The following is an 8,212-nucleotide window of genomic DNA, read 5'->3' as shown; positions in this document are numbered from 1 at the left end:
ACTGCACCGGCCGCATTCCTCGCCACCGCGCCAGCCGCGTCCTTCCCAACCACGCCCGCAGCCTTCCTCCCCTTCCCACCTGCTTCGTCTTCCTCCCTCTACCAGCGTCGCCGTCCTCCCTCCACCCTAGCACCGCCCGCCTCCCTTCACCGACCGTCATGCCTTCCTCCACCGACCACTGGCCACTGGAGGTGCGGATACTGCCTCAACCACCTGCTCCCACCCCCTGCCATGACCCCTCACCGTAGGGTCGCTGGATCCCGTCCGTCGAGCGCCGGATCTCGTCGGCCCTGGAGCCGCGCGAACACACAGCTCCCATCTTGGCCCCGGCCGCCATCCCCCTACCCCTGAGCTCCACTCCAGAATCCCGCCTTCTACCCCTGAAGCTCCAGCGCTGGGATCCCATTGTTGGTAAGCTCCATGGCCATCTCCTGCATTGGGTTGTATGTGTGTTGCGTGTTGATGGTAACTGAACTGAAGGATCTTCAAAATATGAACCACAAGAGAGGTTCACCCTGTACATCAGCTCAAAGATGTTAGATTATCCTTCAGTCCAAAATGTATGAACCACAAAGGGAGCTCATGTTGCTATTTCTTTTTGTTGATGCTCATTCAAATCTCATGCTACCTATGTGCTAAATTTGATGCTCTATAGTTGCTTGTCAAAATGCCCTTACGAGAACCAAAATATTTGGGTAAAATTTGTAAGTGCAAGTTTTATGTGATAAAACTTGAAGAAACTTTACTAAAATATCGTCAGTGCAAGTTTCAAAAGTCTGTAAGTTTAGATATATCACCTAAATAAGTGATGATTTGCAGCAAGTTTCTTCAAAATTTGGTAAAGTTTAGATATATCACCTAAAGTATCATCAGTGCAAGTTTGAAAATTCTGTATGTTTAGATATATCGTAAAGAAAAATTGATGAGTCACCATCTGCTTTATACTCGTGTTCTCTGCAACACAGGTACCAGTGGGACTGACTGGGAGTGATCCCTGAACCATTTGATTAAACGCCATGGTTTCCAACAATGGTAATGCTACTAGAAAGTGTTAGAGGCCATGAAGCCTCTTGGCTTATCCAATAAGCAGGTTTGGCTAGTCCTGAAGCACCTCCTCAAGTTTTGAGTACACGATGCGTCGATGGACGCATCCTAGGCGGCCAAGCACGACGCGTTTTGTCCTGCACCCAGAAGCTTTGGAGGCGATGTGTTGCCCTTAGTACTTTCTTAACAAATCCAGCAGTGCTGGTTCATATAGAACTTGAAATTACTTATCTGCCACGGGGATGTACTGCCCTCAGTCATCTCTCAACAAATCTAGCAGTGCAGGTTCTCTGGTGCACCAAGTATTGCCGGCGGCGATGCCTGCTTATATATTTCTGCTTTCATGTAGTAAACCTTACAGTCTGGTGCTATTTCATGATATTGCGAACTAAAAGAAAGGTTCAACTATTTGTTATTTTAGATGGGTTTAATTTCTTATTCTAGTTTAGTTCAAATTTGTATTCTACTTCATTTTCATTTCTAGAATTTTGTTTAGTTCAATTCAGTTCGACAAAAATAGGAGCTCGATTATTTCATCAGTGTATAACCACTAGCAAATATACATGTTGATACTCACAGAATTTCTGCGAAAATCCTGGAGATGAACTCGCTCACCAGAGTTTTGATGTTTTAGTATTGCTACATAAAAATCTAAAATTTTCGATCTCTACTAGCAGTTTGTCAGTTTGAATGCAGTAGCTTGAATTCTTGCTAATGTTGGTTGTAGCTTGAATTCCACCAGGGGTGCTGGCAGCCGTCCAAGTGGACCATTAACGCCAGTACAAGTATAATCATGGGTTGCGGCCACCATCTTCACCAAACAATGCACATCCGTCCAAATCGAGCACACACACAGGGAGAACACACCACCCCTTTGCTTTGCACATTGCTTGGTTCTGCATGACTGCTAATGAATGCAACAAGCGTTTATATTAGTTTGATCTTGTGCAAGACTCAATTTTGTCTCGGTTTTCGTGGATGCTAGCTGGCAATACGTCCAACATTCTTATGGCGATAGCGGCCACCACTAAGGGCATTTGCATCCATACTCGAGCTACATGCTCGACGGTTGCACACTGCCTCTATGGGCATGCACAATGATATTTAGTAGATGTTTGTTAGTTCAGTTTTTTATTGATTTACCTTGTGTAAGTAGTAGTGCAGCAATAAAAGGGGTACTTGTTCTGAAGTTCTAGTTGCTATATGAGGAACCCAGAGGCCATTTATGTTAGGTTTCAGTTCATCTTGTATGTTCTTTTTGGTCCAGATGCTTTATTGCGCATAATCTTGAGGAAATCCCCAAAAATCATATGTCTCATGTGAATCTTGTTCAGTTCATCAGTTTGTCGAAAAAATATATCATCTACAAGAAGAATTGCAATCTGGTAATGCGAAGTATGTTGTAGTCTATACCAGTAGAGTGCATTTTTGTAGTGCTGGTATTCGTGGTAACTCTTTTGTGTTAGAAACAATGGATATATATTTATATTTTGTAGTGTCAGTACTTGAAAACAAAAGGTTTAGTTTTCAAAGTTTAAAACAGTTCATCGCAAGCTTTCGGTGTAGCAGACGCGTGCCAATGTGTGTGTGCACTTGATGCAACTCTATTGCAGTATATGAAGTTCATGCGATTTTCATGCATTAACAATCTGATAGAGAGTACCATTCGTTTCTGAATTTTGTATTTAAGAAATACCGCCCTTTTTATATTTTGAACACTAGCTAGTGCTTTCTTTTCTTGTTATAGTCAAAAAGTTCACATCAGTTCAAACATTTTTCAATGTTCAGTAAAATTTCAAATAGACCATCGGCTTTCACCTCATTCAAAAAAGCCTAAAAGATCAATGATAGAAAGAAAATCAGTTCAAAAAAAAAATATGCTGGAGGTTTGTCGGAATGACAGAAAAACATCAGTTCAATTTTTTTGTACCATCGCTTTTATTGCTAAATATTTAGTCACTTATTTCTTGATGCCATCAGGTATTTGCTTAAATACTTTGGTCTTCTGCCGCTGGTACTAGTGTGGATGGGTAGCAAGTTCAACTACCAGTCCACACCAAGTTCAGGTATGTTGCTTGTTTCCCACACGTTCCTAGAAGTTTTTCTAGGATTGGAAAGCTAACAGCAACACACTCTTGTTTTCACTCTTTATGTTCAGCTCAATTTCTAATTTAAGTTCAGTTCATAGGAGTGCTTGTAATCAATTAGTTTGCTTTTATGTATGTTCCATGAATTTCTAGTACGCTAATAGATTTGGTAGTGACATGAGCACCCTCTCCACCACTCCAGGATATGCAGCGTTGTGCTAGTCCAGCCCCATGGCATACATTAACTTAGTTGTTATAGCAAAAATAGTACAAAACTCTTTTAATTTTTTATTTTTAAACTTATGATATTACTCTACATTAACTTGGTTGTCCTTTTTACAAGAACTTGTACATTGCCTTGTCAGGTTGTGCGTCTACTACTCAAAACTCCGCAATAGTTCAACGAAAAATGTCTGCATCAGTTTCAACTAAAAAAGACCATAAGTTCAGAGGAAGAAAAAGATCACGGGCGCGTTTTGGTCCATGCAGGCCACCAGAGGAATAAAAAATGTTTCTTCATTCAGTTCAAGTTGCTCTAGGATTTGTCCATGTTCTGGAGGGAAGTAATTAACTTGTGGTTTGCAGTGGGACCTACTGTATAACAAATATGTGTTAGCAAATATGTGTTGAACATTGTTGATTGGAGGGATGTGTACTGATGTACCTTTCCTGCTGGATCCTTCTTTTATAGAATAAACATTTGCTATTTTTACAGGAATAATTATTTGGTATATGTGATGGGATCTGCAAACTATGTATCCAGATTTGGTTCTTTTATTTTTCTAAAATAGTACAAAACATTGAATGATCCATTATATGTAGATTCATTTGAAACCTTGATTTGATTTTTTAAAAAGCATAATTTTTTAATATGTACTTGTACATATGCTTATCAGGTTTGTGCGTGTGCTATACAAAAATATTTGAAGCAATTCGACAAACATTATATTTGCATCGGTTCATACTCAAATATACAACAAGTTTAGAGGAAAACGAAAATAAAGTTCGAAGTTGAGAAACATGGGATGCTTGCTCATATGTATAAAAATAAGTTCTTGGAAAAGAAGAACACAATAGTTCGGTCGAAAACAATGATCAGTTTCATAGTGCTCTCTCCTGCCTATTTTGGTTGATGTCCACAAATGGACAAAAATTGTATGGGAAATGTTCAATTATTACTAGCATATAAGTACAGGAAAGAGTTGAACACGACATCCTAGATAACTTTGGAAAAAAAGCTCAAACAAATAAACCATGGAAATTCAAAATAGGAAAAGTACAAGTGGTAAAATGAAAGAAGTCCAGAATATCGTTGCAAAAAATGTTGAGTTCAAAAGAAAACACAAAACATTTTCGCTTTATTAAAAATATCAGTCAGTTCAATAGTATAAACTATGCAAGTTCTGGCATGATGATGTCATTGAGAAGTGACGAGGAAAATCATATCGAAAATACAGAGTAAAGTCTAGTACGTAAAGACAGGCTCAGCACAAAACCATACAGACATCTGTTCAAGTCCACTCTTTTCCCGGTACCATTCAAAATTGCTATGTGAGAAATGCATCAGTACAAACACACACATAAATCAGTACAAGTACTCTGTTTTTCATGACGGGAAAACAGCATGATGGGTCTCACCATATTCAAAATTACTCTTGAATGGTTATGAATTTGAGAAAACGTTCAACATGACTAAGTTCCGCATTTTCGATAGCTATCCAACGATATATTATTTGCCCCATTTTGACAAAATTTAAAAAAATCGCGTTCAAAATCAAATTTGACTGTATTCGAATTTGTTTTTAAATAGTAAGGAATTAGAAAAACATTTCAATACAAAAAAGTTGCGCATTTTCCGTAGCTTTCCAACGCCATATCATTTGCCTCAATCCGACAAACCGTTTGCAAAAAAACATGAAACTACGTTTCGCCTAGAATTTCACCGTTTTTCAAATTACTTTTAAATCATATAGAATTAGAAAACACAATACATCTATGGAAGATGCGGATTTTCACCAGCTTTCCAACACCATCTTATTTGCTCAATTCCGACAAACCATTTGAAAATTGAGTCCAAAATAAGATTCTTGTTTTCGGTTTTGAGAAAAAAGATATTTCAAAATTGCTCTTAAACCATAATGATTTTTCAAAAAAGTTCAATATTCTTGAAATATGGTTGTCAAGAGCTTTCCAACGATATATTACATGCCCCGTTCGGACAAAAAAATTGCAAAAAGTTTTTGAACTAAAGAAGATCTGTTAAACACAACTGAAAACATCAGTTCAACCGCTTCGAAAACATCAGTACAACCACCTGAAACCGTCAGTTCAGAAAGGGTAACAGAATAATATTCTGTTACGCGTAACAAAATAGCCCAGATGTGTGTGTGTGTGTGTGTGTGTGTATGAAATTATGTCAAATTGAATGAATTTAAGAAAAAACAAAAAAACAAGGGCTATATAGCCAGGCAGCAAAGGTCTTTGCCGTCAGCTAGAAGACAGTGAAGCCGCCACATGGCAGCTATGTGTGCAACTTGGGGTGCACTGTGCTGGCCTATTAGGCAGATTTGTCGTCAGCTGGCAGACGGCGAAGACCTTTGCATCTTTGCCGTCTGCTGGCAGACGGCAAAGTTGCAAAGGCATTTGCCATCTGCTAGCTAACGGCAAAGCACGCCGTTAACCCCTTAATGGACCTAAGCTGCCATGTGTACCGTCTAGGCTCTTTGCCGTCAGCCATGGCTGACGGCAAAGTGCCTGATTCTTGTAGTGCTCAGAGAAGATGACCTCGTCGATCAGATTCTTCAAGCCCCGGTGCATGAACCTGACTAGAACGGCTTCGTCTCTGCTATATCTACGCGCGCCGCCATGGATCAACAGATTGGGATCACTGTGTTTTTTCGTTCCTCTTTGCGGCTGACGGCCGCATCGCTGCCTAGCAGGTGACTTTCTCCTCCAACCACTCCGCCACCCTCGCATCCCGCGGTGAAGGCCGCGGTGGCAACTTCAGCCATGGAGGCGCCAGCAGCGGCAGACGTGGCAGCTACAACAACTCCGGCCTCCCTCACTACAATGACAAATCTGGCGGTGGCTCCTCTGGTGGTGCACCGCGCACGCAAGGTGGTGATCGCGGTGACCGCAAATGCTGCCAGATCTGCAAAGAGGAAGGCCATGGAGCATGGTGCTGCATGAAGCGCTACAACAAGGGCTACAAAAACAACGTATGCAATCCAGCAGGTGGTGGTGGTGGCAGCAACCCTGGCAGCGGCGCCAGGGTTTCTTGGAGCAACCACACCATCCATATCTCGGTGGCACAAGCGTTTAGGGCAGCTTTCCCTTTCAGTAGTCCAGAAAATTCTTCGAGATCTCAATCTTCCTTTGTCAAATAAACAATACCATCTTCTAGTTTGTGATGCATGTCAGATGCCCAAGAGCCATCAACTACCTTATGCTCGTTCAACTAGTGAGTCCAAAGCTCCTTTAGAGCTTATTTTTCAGATGTTTGGGGTACTGGACCCGTTTCTGTAGGCAGGCAAAAGTACTATGTCAGTTTTATTGGTGATTTTAGCAAGTCCAGTTGGATCTATTTGCTCAAAATTAAATCTGATGTGTTTGAGAAATTTCACCTCTTTCAAGCTCATGTTGAACGTCTTTTCAATCACAAAATTCTTGCTATGCAAACGGACTGGGGAGGTGAATACCAAAGGTTGAACTCCTTCTTTGAATGCATTGGTATTAGTCATCATGTTTAACGCCCTCATGCCCATCAACAGAATGGATCCGCTGAAGGAAAACATATACACATAGTGGAAGTTGGTCTCTCCCTTTTGGCTCATGTATTCATGCCACTGAAATTTTGGGATGAAGCGCTCCTCACCATTGTCCTTCTCATTAATCGTGTTCCTAGTAGAGTCCTCAAAAACCAAACTCCACTAGAACGTCTCTTTGGTACTAAACTAGACTATACTTTTCTTCGCATTTTCAAGTGTGTCGTGTGGCCCAATTTGTGCCCTTTCAACAAGCACAAGCTTGAGTTTTTCTCCAAGCAATGTGCCTTCTTGGGTTATAGTAGTCTTCACAAGGGGTATAAATGTCTAGATATTTCCTCTGGACGTGTCTACATTTCTCGTGACGTTATTCTGATGAACAAGTTTTTCCTTTTGCTCAACTCCATCCAATGCCGGCGCACAACTCCGAAAAGGACTTCTCGTTTTACCCCCTCTTCTTCTGCCATCTAGCTTGCTTCAAGGACGAGTGGATTCAGCTATGGGCCCTAAGTCAATGTCTAATACCTTTGATGATAATCATGCTGAAAGTGTGCAGGGAACAAGGCAAGAAATCAGTGAAGAAACGGGTGAAAATAATCTTGATTTTATGCATCAAGATATGCATGCAGCAGAGGATCCGGACGCAGCTCCCGGTGCTGATCCTGGCGGGAGTATCTCCTTGGGACCCGCTTCTGCAGCGGCAGTAGGGCAATCCACCGCGGGATCGTTGCCCCCAGACGCGTCAGGCGGGGGGGAGGGGGGCAGGCGGGCCCTCTATCACGCTGTCCCCTGGTCGGTCGTCACCTGTGCCAACAACGGACGGGCCACCTTCATGTGCCCCTGGTTGGCACGCTTCTGCAGCTCAGAGCGTCCCACGTGGCGGCTTTGGTGCGGCGCGTGTGGGCTCGGGCGCGCCTTCATCGCTGCAGCCTCTAGAAGCCAGCCAGGATCGGGCAAGTGGCAGTTCTCCACGGGACACTGCGCAGGATCTATCTGGCTCATTGCAGGAATCCATCTCGGCTTCCACCGCGGTCGGGTCTGGATCTTCTGTGGCTGCGTCCGACTCCGCCATCTCCACATCACAAAATAGGCTGCAACTTCAAGCCGTACAACCAGACATGTCTCCTCCTGTGCATGTGCAAACTAGGTCACAAAGTGGTATTATTAAAACCAAAGTTTATAAAGATGGTTGTATTCGTTGGGGATCTTTTTGTGCCCCAGGTGAACCAAAGAATGTACGTGAAGCTCTTGGTGATCCGAAGTGGAAGAAGGCTATGGATGAGGAATACTTGGCACTCATGGACAACAAAACCTGGC

This window comes from Triticum dicoccoides, chromosome 7B (genome assembly GCF_002162155.2).
Source record: "Triticum dicoccoides isolate Atlit2015 ecotype Zavitan chromosome 7B, WEW_v2.0, whole genome shotgun sequence".
NCBI lineage: Eukaryota > Viridiplantae > Streptophyta > Magnoliopsida > Poales > Poaceae > Triticum > Triticum dicoccoides.
Note: the sequence above shows the minus strand (reverse complement) of the source record.